This window comes from Ovis canadensis, chromosome 11, assembly GCF_042477335.2.
Source record: "Ovis canadensis isolate MfBH-ARS-UI-01 breed Bighorn chromosome 11, ARS-UI_OviCan_v2, whole genome shotgun sequence".
Taxonomy (NCBI): domain Eukaryota; kingdom Metazoa; phylum Chordata; class Mammalia; order Artiodactyla; family Bovidae; genus Ovis; species Ovis canadensis.
This window is the reverse complement of record NC_091255.1, coordinates 66933579-66948373: the sequence shown is the minus strand read 5'-3', so window position 1 is coordinate 66948373 and position 14795 is coordinate 66933579.

Here is a 14795-nt window from a genome sequence, read left to right as displayed (position 1 = left end):
TAGACACCCTGTGTGGAGCCGTGCTGGAGCTTGAGTTTTTTGGTGTTTTTTTTTTTTCCACAAGTTTGTACAGTTAACTGAAGGCAGGAAGAGAACATAGTATTTCCACCAGCCAGAGTCCCTCCTGATGCCATCTGTGAACTTAAAGCATGAAAATGGAACTCCCCTTCTGCGAGGAGAAACCCCACCCAGCACATCCAGCCTTCCAGCCCAGGTGAAGGGGCTGCCTCCTTCACCTCGAGTCCGTGCAGAGCATGTGCTTCTCTGCCCGCCATCCTTCACTCCCAGAATTCTCTTCAGAACCCCCGGAAGTCTGCAGCTGCTGATCGTGGTTTATCATCACCAGTTAGGACGGAGGCTAACGTTGCTATCATGCCTGTCAGTACCCAGTGACATCACAGAGATTCCAAACAGGGGGACCTTGGTACCTGCCCCCAAATATCTCTATGGGTCATCACAACCACTCCAGGCTCATGCAAAAAGGGAGGGCACATGCCACACGGCTGAGCCTTGAGGATATGCTTGTTGCTGATCTTTAGTCACTAAGCTGCGTCTGACTCGTTGAGACTCCATGGACTGTAGCCCACCAGGCTCCTCTATCCATGGAATTTCCCAGCAAGGATACTGGAGTGGGTTGCCATTTCCTTCTCCAGGGGGAATTCCTGACCCAGGGATGGAACCTGCGTCTCTTAAAGTCTCCAGCACTGGCAGGCAGGTACTTTACCACTGAGCCACCGGGAAGCCATGATGTTAAGCGCAATATGCCAGTCACCAAAGGATGAACATGTACGATTCCACTCACAGGATGTCCCTGACTACGGTCAAATTCAGAGAGAAGGGTGATAGAATGGTGTTGCCAGGGGCTTGGGGTGGGGGTGGGGGATGAATAGGTCTTACTGTTCACTGGGGAAAGGGCTGCAGTTTTGCAAGATGACAAGAGTTCTGGAGTAGGCTGGGGGTGATAGCTGCACATTTAAAATCCACACACTTTAAAATGGCTAAGATGGTAAATTCTTAAAAAATACTTATTTGGCTGCAGCAGGTCCTAGTTGTAGCACACAGGATCTTCAACCTTCACTGCAGAATTCAGGACCTCTCTGTATTCAGTTGCAACACTCAGGATCTTTAGTTGGGGGCATGAAAACTTTAACTTGGGGGCATGTGGGATCTAGTTCTCACCCAGGGATTGAGCCCACACTCACCGCACTTGGAGCTTGAAGTCTTAGCCAGTGGACTACAAGGGAAGTCCCAGGATGATAAATTTTATGTCAAGTGTATGTACTTCACCACGATTTACAAGAAACAATACAGGTCAGAAAGTGGTTAGAAAAGTCCCAGTGAAGATTTCCAGTTCTTCCCCAGATGAGCCTGAGTTAGCATCCATGAATGAAATGTAGTTTTCAGGGATATTCATCTGAGATCTAGGCCTTCGTATTCTCAAGCGTCTTGACAGGCAAGTTGAAACTTTTGTTAGAAATGCGGTTCTTGCTGATAGAAACTCCTCCAGCTTCTCAGAATATCGCCAACACAGGCCTTCAGCCGCAAGCTAGAAAATGTGCACAACTTTGCTGAAAAGTTCAGAGAGCACCGCTGGTAGCCGACTGGAGCTCGAGTCTGGCAGATAAGCAGACAGACACAGGCAAAGGAAAACATCCAGACCGTGTGAAATACAACTGCACCAAGAAATAATAATGATGCGTAATCTGTTTACCAATGTATAGATTTCCAGATATTTTCACAAACAGAAATCATATAGTCGTCACAACAAACCCATGACCAAAGGCCACCATGAAGGCCTGGAAGGTACCCACTATCATCTTCGCCTATTCTATTATTTCACCTTCAGCCTAAATAGACAGAGACCAAGACCAGGAAGCCTAGTAAGAGGAAGAGACGCGATTCTAAGACAGGGTTGTTTATCTGCTTGAGGTTGTCGTTGTTTAGTTGCTAACTTGTGTCTGATTGTTTTGCGACCCCACAGATCGTAGCCTGCCAGGCTCCTCTGTCCACGGGATTTCCCAGGCAAGAATACTGGAGTGGGTTGCCATTCCCTTTTCCAGGGTATCTTCCTGACGCAGGGATCCAACACAAGTCTCCTGCATTGGCAGGTGGATTCTTTACTGCTGAACTACCAGGGAAGCCCTTTCCTTGTGGGAACAGCTGTTTTTTAGCCCCAGATTCTATACTTAGCTTTTTCCCTTAATGTAAGTGTCAAAGAGGAAAGGAAAGAAAGATAAATTCATAGGTCTTTCTGGGTGACAGATGGATTCTAGGTCTTCAAATAAGCTAAAATATCATCTCACTGACTCCTACCTCTTCAAGGCTCTGGTCAATATCCTTCTGGTAAAAAAAGAAAATAAAAATCACAACCAAAATCGAGGCTCCCAAATAAGTACTCATGGTATTGAAAGTTCTTCTTACTCCCAATGTATCAACTTTATGTCATATTGAACAGAAATAAACACAAGTAAAAAAACTTGAGCCTCCGTTATGCCCACCATCAGATGGCCAGTCCCCGTGATGCTTAATTCTTCAGTGCCACCACTGCGTGCCATCATCTGGAAAACGCAAATGCAATGTTCTTCCTCTCTCCTCCTTCCTGTCCGGAATGCAGATGTCCACATAAACTTATCTCTCCTACAGAGTGACCACAGACAGATCTCCCCAAGTCACAGACTCACAAAAACTGCAAGGAGCCTAAAACAGACCCCTGCAGGACCGTCCTTAATCATTTCCAGACAAACGAGATACAATTTCAAAAGGTCTTCAGGAAACGCAACTCCACTCCCTCCCTGGTGGCCTGTTTTTGTAGCTCTACTCCCATCATCAGAACGATCTCTATGATCACTACTCTCAAGTTCATCCTGCTAGTTTCACCTTCTGAAACACATGGTGTTTCCAACTTCACGACAACCTCTCAAATATTAAAATCAACCAGTAGAAAAGCAGACTGAAATACAGTAGACAACACCCAAACAATACCATCTTCTACAAGAGAGCACAGTATAGGGATGTTTAAAATAATGATGCATTCTAATATCTTCAAAATATGATTCAATATAGAAATACTTGTAATACAGAAAACTTCAGGTTAAAGACCTCTGCACATGTGAATATATTTAGATGATGCTTACTTGGTGTCAGTTTCTTCCATGCCTATCATATGCCTGTGTAAGCAAATAAAACTTTCTAGGTACGTCCACATTGCCTGGACTTTGCTGGTATGTATGCATTTCCCTCTGTCCCTGAATGAGCCCGTTTCAAGCACATGTATGTGTCTGTGCATGGGTAGAAAGATAAGCTTAGCAATTGTGTGATTTGTTTCTGCTTAGGCAGTAAGTGACTAATCTCCTGATTGGAACCAGATTTGTATGAATTAGGAGTTGAAATTGGAACAGTCACTGCTGTGTGCAGGATGTAAAGTGTATAAAATGAATGGGGTATTAACCTTCAACCACTGAATATTAATCAGCTTTTCATAAGAAAGAAAACACGGAGCTTGCCACACTAAATATTTGCAGCGCTTATTGACAGGATGTGATTTCTTTTCTCCCTTAGTCCTGTTACTTCCAGTCAAGGACTGAACACCAGACAATAGTCAACTTGACCTGGACTAATGTATGATTTGAAAACCCCAGGTACTGTGGGTAGGCCAGGCTCTGTGAATGTGTGGGACCTGATGAAATGATATGCCTTTTATCAAAAGCAAGGCTGTCTTCCAGTCACTCCTGCAAACCAGGCCAAATGTAGCCCAAAGGGAATTCACAGAAAGACTGTGGACAGGAAACCTTGATGACCACAAAAATGAACATGTAAAAGGAATACATTTCCCACTGCCCTGAAAAGGATTTGCAATTGGGGAACAATTTGGTCTGAATATTTGAATGAAATCTATATCAACACCAAGAAGGATTATAAAAAGAAAGAGTCATGTAATAATGGAAGCTGGGTGAGTACAAAACCTGTAATAGTCCTTTTTTCTTATGCAATATCGCATTTGCTTTTGTTTGAGGATGCAAAGTCTTGGGTCTATCGCTTGTTAATGATAACATAGCATATTTCTATCAATTTCTACATTTAATCTTATCTATATCTGTATCATATAAAAACAAACAGAAATACGTATGTAGAATGTGTTATGTCACCAAGGAAGGCAATGAATTCTTATCTTTCGAAGATATTTTGAAAAAATATATTATACTTAAACATTATATGCCTATAAAACTATGTTGTTGTTTAGTCACTAAATCTCACGTGACTCTGCTACCCCACAGACTGTGGCCCACCAGGCTCCTCTGTCCAGGGGGTTTTTCCAGGTAAGAATACTGGAATGGGTTGTCATTTCCTTTTCCAGGAGATCTTTCCAACCCAGGGACTGAACCCGTGTCTCCTGCACTGGCAGTGGTATTCTTTACCACTGAGCCACCAGGGAAGCTTATAAAACTATACATAGCACTATAAAGAATGTACGTTATGTGCTAGACTTAAGCAGTAATTGGACTCAATTTAAAGATCTAGGGAGAATGAAAACGAGAAGAATTTCTCCCATACCTGGCTCATGCAAATCTGCAAATTTTTTTTAATATATATTCAAATTTTTTTCATTTGTTTTCAAAGCAATGCTTCAAATGAAGGCAGTGTATATTTCTATTACACTGTATTTATAAGTCAGTAGATACCTCTCAACCTCAAACACATAAGAACAGCATTAAGTAAGTTATTTTCCCCCCAGGTGATCTCTCTCATTTATTTTTCCAACAGGTGACCCTTTTTTTGTCTACACCACTGAGCTGAGATTTCTGCTGCCCTCATATGCTTTCTGCCAAAAAATTCTAATCCTTGATCTCAAATGCAGATGTGCATAATGTCCATTTAGCACTTGAAAAGCATTCTACTCCCTTTCAGCTGGTAGTGAGAAATCCGCCCTTCTGACTAATTCCATAAAGCTGTTGCTGACTGATAGTAGCTTTGTATCATCCTACAGGACAGTTTTTCAGACATGTCTGCCTCTTTGCGACCCTGTGGACTGTAGCCCACCAGGCTCCTCTGCCCATGGGATTCTCCAGACAAGAAAACTGGAGTGGGTGCTATGACTGGTAACAGCTTTCCGTCACCCTATGGGGCAGTTTCTTGGCTTCCCAAGCGGTGCTTGTGGTGAAGAATCCACCTGCCAATGCAGGAGATGATAGAGAGTCGGGTTCAATCCCTGGGTCGGGAAGATCCCCTGGAGAAGGGCCCTGCAACCCACTCTAGTATTCTTGCCTGGAGAATCCCATGGACAGAGGAACCTGGCAAGCTACAGTCCACGGGGTCGCAAAGAATCAGACGTGACTAAAGTGACTTAACATACAGGACAGTTTCTTAGGCAGAAATTCTAAAGAAGCTTTCTTCCCACCCACATAATTGCTATACCTTAGTTATTCAATCAAACCCTAGTTTAGGTACTACCATGAAATGTCTTTGAAGAGAAAAGTAAGGCTGCTATCAGCTGAACTTAATATAGGGAAAAGAGGATGGATTATCCCGAAGTGCTGTGTGCTCAGTCACTCAATCCTGTACAACTCTTTGTGACCCTGTAGACTAGCCTGCCAGGCTCCTCTGTCCATGGAATTTCCCAGGCAAGAATAGTGGAGTGAGTTGCCATTTCCTTTTCCAGGGAATCTTCCGCACCTAGGGACTGAACCCTAGTCCTTGCATCTGCTCTGTTGGCAGGTAGGTACCACTAGTACCACCTGCTGCTGCTGCTAAGTCGCTTCAGTCGTGTCCGACTCTGTGTGACCCCACAGACAGCAGCCCACCAGGCTCCCCCATCCCTGGGATTCTCCAGGCAAGAATCCTGGAGTGGGTTGCCATTTCCTTCTCCAATGCATGAAAGTGAAAGTGAAGTCACTCAGTCATGTCCAACTCTCAGCACCACCTGAGAAGCCCGTTATTTAGATGGGCCTAGTGTAATCACTCCGGGAGTTGGTGACGGACAGGTAGGCCGGGCGTGCTACTATTCATGGGGTCGCAAAGAGTCGGACACGCTGAGCGACTGGACGAAGCTGAACCGAGTGTAATGACGTGAGCCCTGAGAGACGAGGCAGACCACCCAAACAGAAAGGACGAGGTGGAAGCAGCCAGCCCCACAAAGGAGACGTCAGAACTCGAACGATGACCTGTCTCACTGCTGCTGGCTTGGAGGAAGGAGGACGGGAGCCAGGGCCCTGTGCTAACCACCAGTGAGGAGACAGAGGGGTCTCTGTCCTGAAACTCCAAGGAGCTGAGTTAGACTGGCCATTTGAACCTGAAAGGGCTTCTTCCCCACAGCCTCGGGGAAGGAACGCAGCCCTACCCACTCCTTGCATTTAGCCTGGTGAGACCCATGTTGAATTTTGACCTATAGGAACTATAAGATAAGAAATTTGTGTTGCCTTAAACCACTAAATTTATGGTCTTTTTTTTATGGCAGAAAGTGTGTTGAAAGTATTAATCACTCAGTTGTATCCATCTCTTTGCGATTCAATGGACTATAGCCTGCCAGGCTCCTCTGTCCATGGAATTCTTCAACCAAGAATACTGAAGGGGGTTGCCATGACCTTCTCCAGGGGATCTTCTAGACCCAGAGATGGAACCCAGGTTTCCCACATCACAGGCGGATTCTTTACCGTCTGATCCACCAGGGAAGCCCATTTTGGCAGAATTAAGAAACTAATTCAGGCACCTGCCAAAGATTCTTGAGAAAAAACTTCATTAATCCGAGTGAAGGAGTCTCACGTGAGCTCCAGGGAAGCCTGGGAAGGGACTGAGTGTTGGTGGAGAAAAATATAACTCTAGATAGTGATGGAAAAGGAAATGGCAACCCACTCAGGTATTCCTACCTGGGAAATCTCACGGACAGAGAAGCCTGGCGGGCTACAGTCCACATGGCCACAAGAGTCAGACAGGACTGAGCGACTAAACATCAGCAAACACTAGGAAGGGCACTCCTAAATCCCACGTTTTTTCAAATTGCTTTTAAGCAACTCTACTGAAGCTAACACGGCACTGGAAACCAACTATACTTCGATTTAAAAAAAAAAAGAAACTGTTGCTTCTCACTTCAATATCCTGGCTAGAGTGTGATTAACTCTTCTAGAATGCCGAAAAGAGAAGCAACCAAGTGTGATATGGAGGTAACAGAAGCCGGTGGTGCCCCCCTCATTGGTGTTTCTACATATTTGGCCACAGCATCTTAGTCCATTTCTAACTGAAGATCTCTGATGCTCAGAGAAGTTCAACAGCTTTACAGTAAGTCTCCTACATACACACTTTCAAGCTTTCAAAGAGGCCAACGTGCGTTTCCACGCCCAGCTGCGCGAGTCGGCTCTCACGTCTAGCGCACACTGCCACGTGCGCACACCCTCTACGAGAGGCTGCACTTTTGTGCACTTCACTGTGCAGTGTCACACAGAGTACAGTGGGGCTCAGTTTATCTTTACTTCAAGCCCAGGGTGTCTGGAAGCAAGAGTGTAGACAGTACTGAATCCATCCGGGAACCGGAACCTGCGCCGGCAGCAGCAACGCTGCAAGGCGTGAGTGGCATCGCACCTTGCCCTCTAACTCCTGTTGCTGACGATCCTTCAGCTCTACCCCCTCCCAGCTTCCCTTTCTCCTCCTCTTTCTGGCTGTTCACTTGATGCCAGCCCTGGCACATGCCAGTTGTGCTACTGTACTGTAAGATTAAAAACGTTTACCTTCTGTTTTTGCTATTTTTATATATATTATTTGTGTGAAAAGTATTACAAACCTATTATAGTACAGTCCTATGTACCCAATTGTGTTAGTTGGGTACCTAGGCCAACTTTGTTGGATTTTAAACAGATTGGACTCACAAATATGCTCTCAGAATGGAACTCAATTGAGTTCAAGGTTTCTAATGTCTTATCCTAAGTTTCCTGTATCATTTCTCTGCTTCCCTACTTTATTATGAAAACTGGCTAAAATTTAAACAAACACATTTACTATTAATAGACCACAAGAAAGTATGTTGTGTTCATACATGTAAAGAGAATATAGGCATTTACCTGGATCATTTGCAGTTCAAGTAACATTATCAAAATGTAATTCTGCTCATCTGACTCATGGATAACTGAAACCAAAAAAATAAAAAGCCAAAAAATTAACCAGAGGAATCCAGATACTTGGGGAGAGGAGGACTTGGTTTAGATAACCTACATCGATGCTTCAGTAATTCTCTACTGCACTTTTCCCAAGAGCTCGTGGCCACTTTCTCAACACTGAATAGCCCTGGCACTAACAAGCCTGAGTTTGCCTTTAGTAGATAATATCGACTTGTTATCCTGGAAGGCCAATTGAAAAGCCCTAGGAAGAAAATGGAATGACTCAGCATGCGTGCTCAGAGTGGAATCTGGAGACTCAGGTTGCAAAGGCCCGGGAGTCTGAAGGGAGCGCTGTTTGGAGGGTGGCCCTCACTCCTCCCCAGCCATCTGAATGCCACTGGCATTGCTCGCATCCTCACTTTGGTCTACCAGATTTCTCCCTTTCTGTCATTTCTAGACCAACAGCCAAACACCTCAAACCCCAGAATCCTGAGGCAAATAACTCCTGCAGTCTGCTGGGTTTCAGAACTCAGCCACAGACCCATCCCTTTTCCAAGTCACCTCATCAAAACTTCCAGAGCCGGAGGGAGGTTCGGAGACTCGGGTGGTTTCAGCTGGAGCTGCTTATGAACCTCCCAGCTAAAAGTAATCAAGCGCACGGAGGGAACCCTAAAAAGAGGTGGGCATAAAGGTTTATGCAATGTCTTGGCTGAGATCGTAAAGTGGAATGCCCCTCCCTGCACTTTTTGGAATGAGATCCCTAAAGAAGCAAAATGATCTGGAAAACATCCTTCAAATAAAATGGATGTGAAACGTCCAACTTGAGCATTTCTGTAAATAATGAAGCTTTAGCTTAAGAATTGCATCTCAGTCTATGAGAGCCTTAAATCTCTAGCTGAGCTTAAGACAAATCCTTAAACTGATGAAGGAAAAAAGTAGAGCCTCATTGGAGATTTTTATAGGGAAGAGAAAGAGTAGTCTTGGATAAAGAGGAGTAGATTCAGATACATCTCCAACTTCCCCCTACACTGTCGTTTTGAACATCATCCACTCTGTTGGTTAGGAAGAGCTGCTAGCAGTCCAGCAGAAGACTCCATGCTTCTAATGCAGGGGGCATGGGTTCAACTCCTGGCTGGGGAACTAAAATCTCATATGCCAAGTAACAAAAACAAGACAAAAACAAAAGCTCTATGCCAGCAGTGATAGTTACACAATTCTGTAAATACATCCCAAATCACTGAATTGTACAAGTAAAGCAAGTGAATTGTGTGGTTATCACAATTATAACTGATTTTAAAAAAAGGAAAGAAAGAAAGAAAGAGCTGCTAATGGAGGGAGAGGAGGAGAAAAAAAAAAGATGTCTTAATATTTATTTTTGTCCAGAGCAGGTAATGGCAGCCCACTCCAGTATCCTTACCTGGGCACAGGAGCCTGGCGGGCTATAGTCCCTGGGTTCACAAAAGAGTTGGACACAACTTAGCGACCAAACAGCAACAAAAGAACAAAAAAAGCAGCGTCAACATCAGTTATATGCACTGGGAAACAAGAAAAGTGCCTGTGACTCACATCATTTTGTGTGGCTCTCGTGAAGCTAGCCAACAAGAGGAAATCACACAAGGCTACAGGGATGGTACCATTTATTACCCTCTGGTCCACTCTGCGGAGAAGGCAATGGCACCCCACTCCAGAACTCTTGCCTGGAAAATCCCATGGATGGGGGAGCCTGGTAGGCTGCAGTCCATAGGGTCGCGAACAGTCCGGACACGACTGAGCGACTTCACTTTCACTTTTCACCTTCATGCATTGGAGAAGGAAATGGCAACCCACTCCAGTGTTCTTGCCTGGAGAATCCCAGGGGCGGGGGAGCCTGGTGGGCTGCCGTCTATGGGGTCGCACAGAGTCGGACACGGCTGAAGTGACTTAGCAGTTCCGCTCTGTGTTCTGACCTGATCTTCTTTGGAAAGCAAAAGTAAGAGCAAACCCTCGAGCAACGACACTGGCAGGCTTCGACCTCAGCCCCATTCCCATCGCCCGCCACCAGCGACCAGCTCCAGTGCCATCACCACCGCCTTCCCGTGTCAGACCTGACATGCCTGGAAACACACAGCGAGGCCTCCTGGACCCTGAATGACTTTCTTCCAAGTCACTTTAGGAGTAACATTTTCCAGTGGCTCCACAAAAGTTCAGAAACCTGCCAGTTTTGAGATGCATATTTATTCAAACTGGGAGTCTTCCTCCAAGTCCAGCAAGGTTATCTAGTGCTCTGTCCTTGGGAGCACAGGGGCCTAGCACAGGAGCGGGGGAGGTGAAGGTCAGGACGCCTCTCCAGCTGCCACACACAATCCCATCCCAGAGGAGAGACCTAGGATGATTAAAATACTGTTTTTGCAGCTGTCACACAAACGTTCTTTAAAATTCCTCTTCTGTATCCTAGGATTTAATGCAAATTGTCCACAGAACAGGAGGGTCAAAATGATAATTTAGATGCAATTAGCCAGATGTGTTGGAATGACATTTCTCCCACCCACTCCCCTAAAATTATCTGAATAATTTACACGTACATAATCACCTTACTCCAGTGGGAAAGGCGTGTACCCTTGTTTATGTCCCCTAAATACCTAAACTTTCTAACAGTGTTACACCCAGAGAGTGTCAAGTCCAGAAAAGTATATAAGATAACTTTTTGAGGCCAAGCTGTCTGTCTTAAATGCAGACAGAATTAATTTGTTTCCATTAACTCATTATCAAGTTACTTGACTTTGATTCCCAGCACAAACGTATTAAAAAAAAAAAAAAAAAAAAAAGAGGAGGGGGGAGGGTAGTGGTGGTAGATTTTCAGGAAATAGCAAGTCCTTTTTTCTACTGAGATAGAAATCATTTGGCAAGCCAGGGTGAAATACCTCTAGTTCCCAATAGAAAGAGGGAGAAAAAAAAAATTTTTAGAAGATGCTAATGAACCACAAAAGAAAAAGAAGGAAGTGTTTTTTTTAAATGAGACCTTACTTTTGAAAGCAGCTCAGTTTGCAACCAATTTTTGAAGAAACGTCAGTGACTCCTTTGGGACCCGTGTATCAGAACTAAACCAGGTGTTCGGATGACTGCAATAAAGACGTGAGCAATTCAGGTGACTTTAATTAAACAGCCAGCATCATCAGAACTGACCTTTCAGACACAGCCTTTCATCTCCAAGCAGGAGGAAGCTGCTAAGAGCCAGTGACGTGGAGCGAAGGGACGGAGGGGCCTTAGGTCCCGGGAGCCAGGCTGTGCTGTGGGATGACTGGGCTGGCTGGACTTAAGGGGGCGTGGGGGCTGCTCCTCAGGAAGGCAATCTGCTTTTAAAACAATTCATATGGAGGACGTTCCACAGGCTAGATGGCTCCCAGAGACAACTCCCAAGGCTCGCCTGCCTTTTTAACTGGATGTGCTAGAACCCCTTCACCCCCAAGGTGGTCACCTCCGTCTCACGGTTCAGAAACCACTCATGTGAGAGAGACGGCCCACGGGAAGGGCTGGGGAAGAGACTCAATACAGGGGAGCCAGGCCCCAGGGTAATCTCCCTGCAAGCAGCAGGCCTCGCTTGCAGCCATAGGTAAGACCGTTTAGCTCCATCTAGACATGGAGACAATTCAGATGTCAAGACAGCTTACGAAACTGCCCAAGACAGCGGCTTGGAGATGATCGCTGGAAGAAGTCTTCAGTCCGGCCCCTCCAGACAGAAGGCAGAGCCTCATCAGCCAGGACTGCGGTGAGGGCAGAAAAGCAGAAGCAGCACAGGGGAGGCTGGGCGTGGCAGATGTAGGCTTTAATATCTGGGCATCCCTGGTGGCTCAGGCGGGAAAGAATCGGCCTACAATGTGGGAGACCCGGGTTTGATCCCTGGGTCAGGACGATCCTCTGGAGAAGGAAATGGCAACCCATGTAAGATACAGAATGGATAGACAACAAGGCCCTGCTGTAGGGCACAGGAACTACATTCAATATTCTGTGGTAAGACTGTACAGTGTATTTATATATTGTAAATACACAATTCATATTGATAAACTGTAACAGGAAACAATATGGAAAAGAATATCTGTAGTAAAACTTACTATATAATTGTGGATTCTTGGGCTTCCCTCGCCTCAGGTGGTATAAAGAATCTGTTTGCAAATGTGGGAGACTTGGGTTCGATCCGTGGGTTGGGAAGATCCCCTGGAGAAGGGAAAGGCTACCCATTCCAATATTCTTGCCTGGAGAATCCCCATGGACAGAAGAGCCCGGCGGCCTACAGTCCATGGGGTCGCAGAGTCGGAAACGACTGAGTAAGCAAAAAAAAAAGTGTAACTGAATCACTTTGCTGTGCAAAAGAAATTAACACTGTATATCATCTATACTTCAACAACAAAAACATTATTTTAAAAAAAGGGGGGGGCAGGAATCTCAGAGAAAGAAAAGGAGATTGTGGGATTTTACTATTGTATTTATCTAAACTGAGGAAGGAGCTACCAGCCTTTCCTCCTTCCCTTCTGGGAAGGATTAAGACTTCTGGGGTTCCCAATCCCTGAAAAGATTACGGTCTTCCACATCCCTGCCTGTCTGTCTATAAAACTGTGATTGCCAAGCTACTTGTTTCCCAGTACCCCGGGTTTTCACACGTGGTGAAATTGCCAACGTTCACCTCCTTGCAGTCATGAGATTTGCTTTGGCCAATGGCATGTGAGCAAAGGAGAAAGACCTTCAAGTGGAAGATAAATTTTAAGAGCCAATGGACAGTACCCCTGCTTCCTGCCTTATGCCTATATCCCTGAGTGAAGACAAAGTGGTCCAAAACCCCCCAACTCCACTCCAGGTAACCCTGTCCCTGCTGGCTGACCCATGATGACTGTGTAGTACAAATAAAACATACACCTCTGTTATTTTCAGCCACTGAAATTTTGACATTGTTTTTCAGCTAAAGATACAAAACAAAATGTAAAATAATAGTAAGTCCAAAATATTTCCGATTGTTTCCCTAATGACTGCTTGGATAATTTGACATTTCCATGAAATAACTGAATTCTTTCCAAACTGCTTCCCTTTCTTCGAGTGTTTGTGCTCATTTGCAATCAACTCTTTGTGACCCCATGGACTGTACAGCCTGCCAGGCTCCTCTGGCCTTGGAATTTTCCAGGCAAGAATACTGGAGTGGGTTGCCATTTCCTTCTCCGGGGGGACGGGGGGTCTTCCCAACCCAGGAATCAAATCCGCATCTCCTGAATCTCCTGCATCGGCAGGCAGTTCTTTGCCTCTACACCACCCGGGAGCCCTTCCTTCTCTTTATGTCTATGCTGTTACAGGGGCTCATGAAGTGTGTGTCTCATCTGTCTATCAGGACATCAAATCCTCCTCATCATAGAAACTGCTCTATGGTAAAGCACAGAAGACCAACCAGACTATTTTAAATGCTGTGCTAAGATCCCTCCACTGTCACTTAACCAGCCAAATGTCCTTGGAAAATTCACTCCAATTCTCTAAGTCTCAGCACTCTTAACCATAAAATTAGAATCATAATTTCTTTGAAAAATTTTACTTCTGCATATATTTGTTTCTGGCTGTGCCGGGGCTTCCTCGTTGCGAGAGGGCCTCCTCACTGCGGGGGGCCTACTGTGGAGCATGGGCGAGAGGGCGAGAGGGCTTCAGTAGCTGTGGGGCGCAGACACAGCTGCCCCGGGCGTGTGGGATCTTTCCAGACCAGGGATCAAACCCGCGTCCCCTGCACTGGCAGGCAGATTCTTCACCACTGGACCGCCAGGGAAGTCTAGCATCATGATCTCCATCTTTCCAATCTGCTGTCCCATGAGGGAGGATATACAGACTGTACTGATTCTTCCCCTTCACTTCTCGTCCAGCAGCAGAAACACTACTCAATTCTCCTGAGAAAGTGTTTCCTTTCCATAAATGAAGATGATAACACCTACCTCCCCCTCTAGGGTCAGGATTAAATAAATCAGTGAAGACAGAGCTATTAGGTATATGCACTAAATTTGTATCAGCAGATGTAATTTGTGTGATCATCATTATAGTAAGAAATTGCACAAGACCTAATACACACTGCATCAGGCGGATCCCCTGGAGGCGGCTATGGCAACCCACTCCAGTATTCTGGCCTGGAAAATCCCATGACAGAGGAGCCTGGCTGGCTATATAGTCCATGGGGTGGCAAAGAGTCAGACACGACTGAGCACTCACACCTACAGAGATTTCTTCCTTTTTCTGGTTGGAGAAGGAAATGGCAACCCACTCCAGTACTCTTGCCTGGAGAATCCTATGGACGGAGGAGCTTGGCGGGCTACAGTCCACGGGTCGCAGAGAGTCGGACACGACTGAGCAACGTCACTTTCACTAATACGCACTGCAATTTCTTCCTATAATGACGATCAGAGGTTACTTGGACAGCAAGGAGATCAAATCAGTCGATCCTAAAGGAAATCATTGAATATTCATTGGAAGGCTGAAGCTGAAGCTCCAATACCTTGGTCACCTGATGCAAAGAACTGACTCAATAGAAAAGACCATGATGCTGGGAAAGACTGAAGGCAGGAGAAGGGGATAACAAAAGATGACATTGTTGGATGGCATCACCAACCCCAACGGATGAGAGTTTGAGCAAACTCAATATCGTGAAGGACAGGGAAGCCTGGAGTGTTGCAATCCATGGAGTTGGAAAGAGTCAGACACAACTTAGCAACTGAAAGA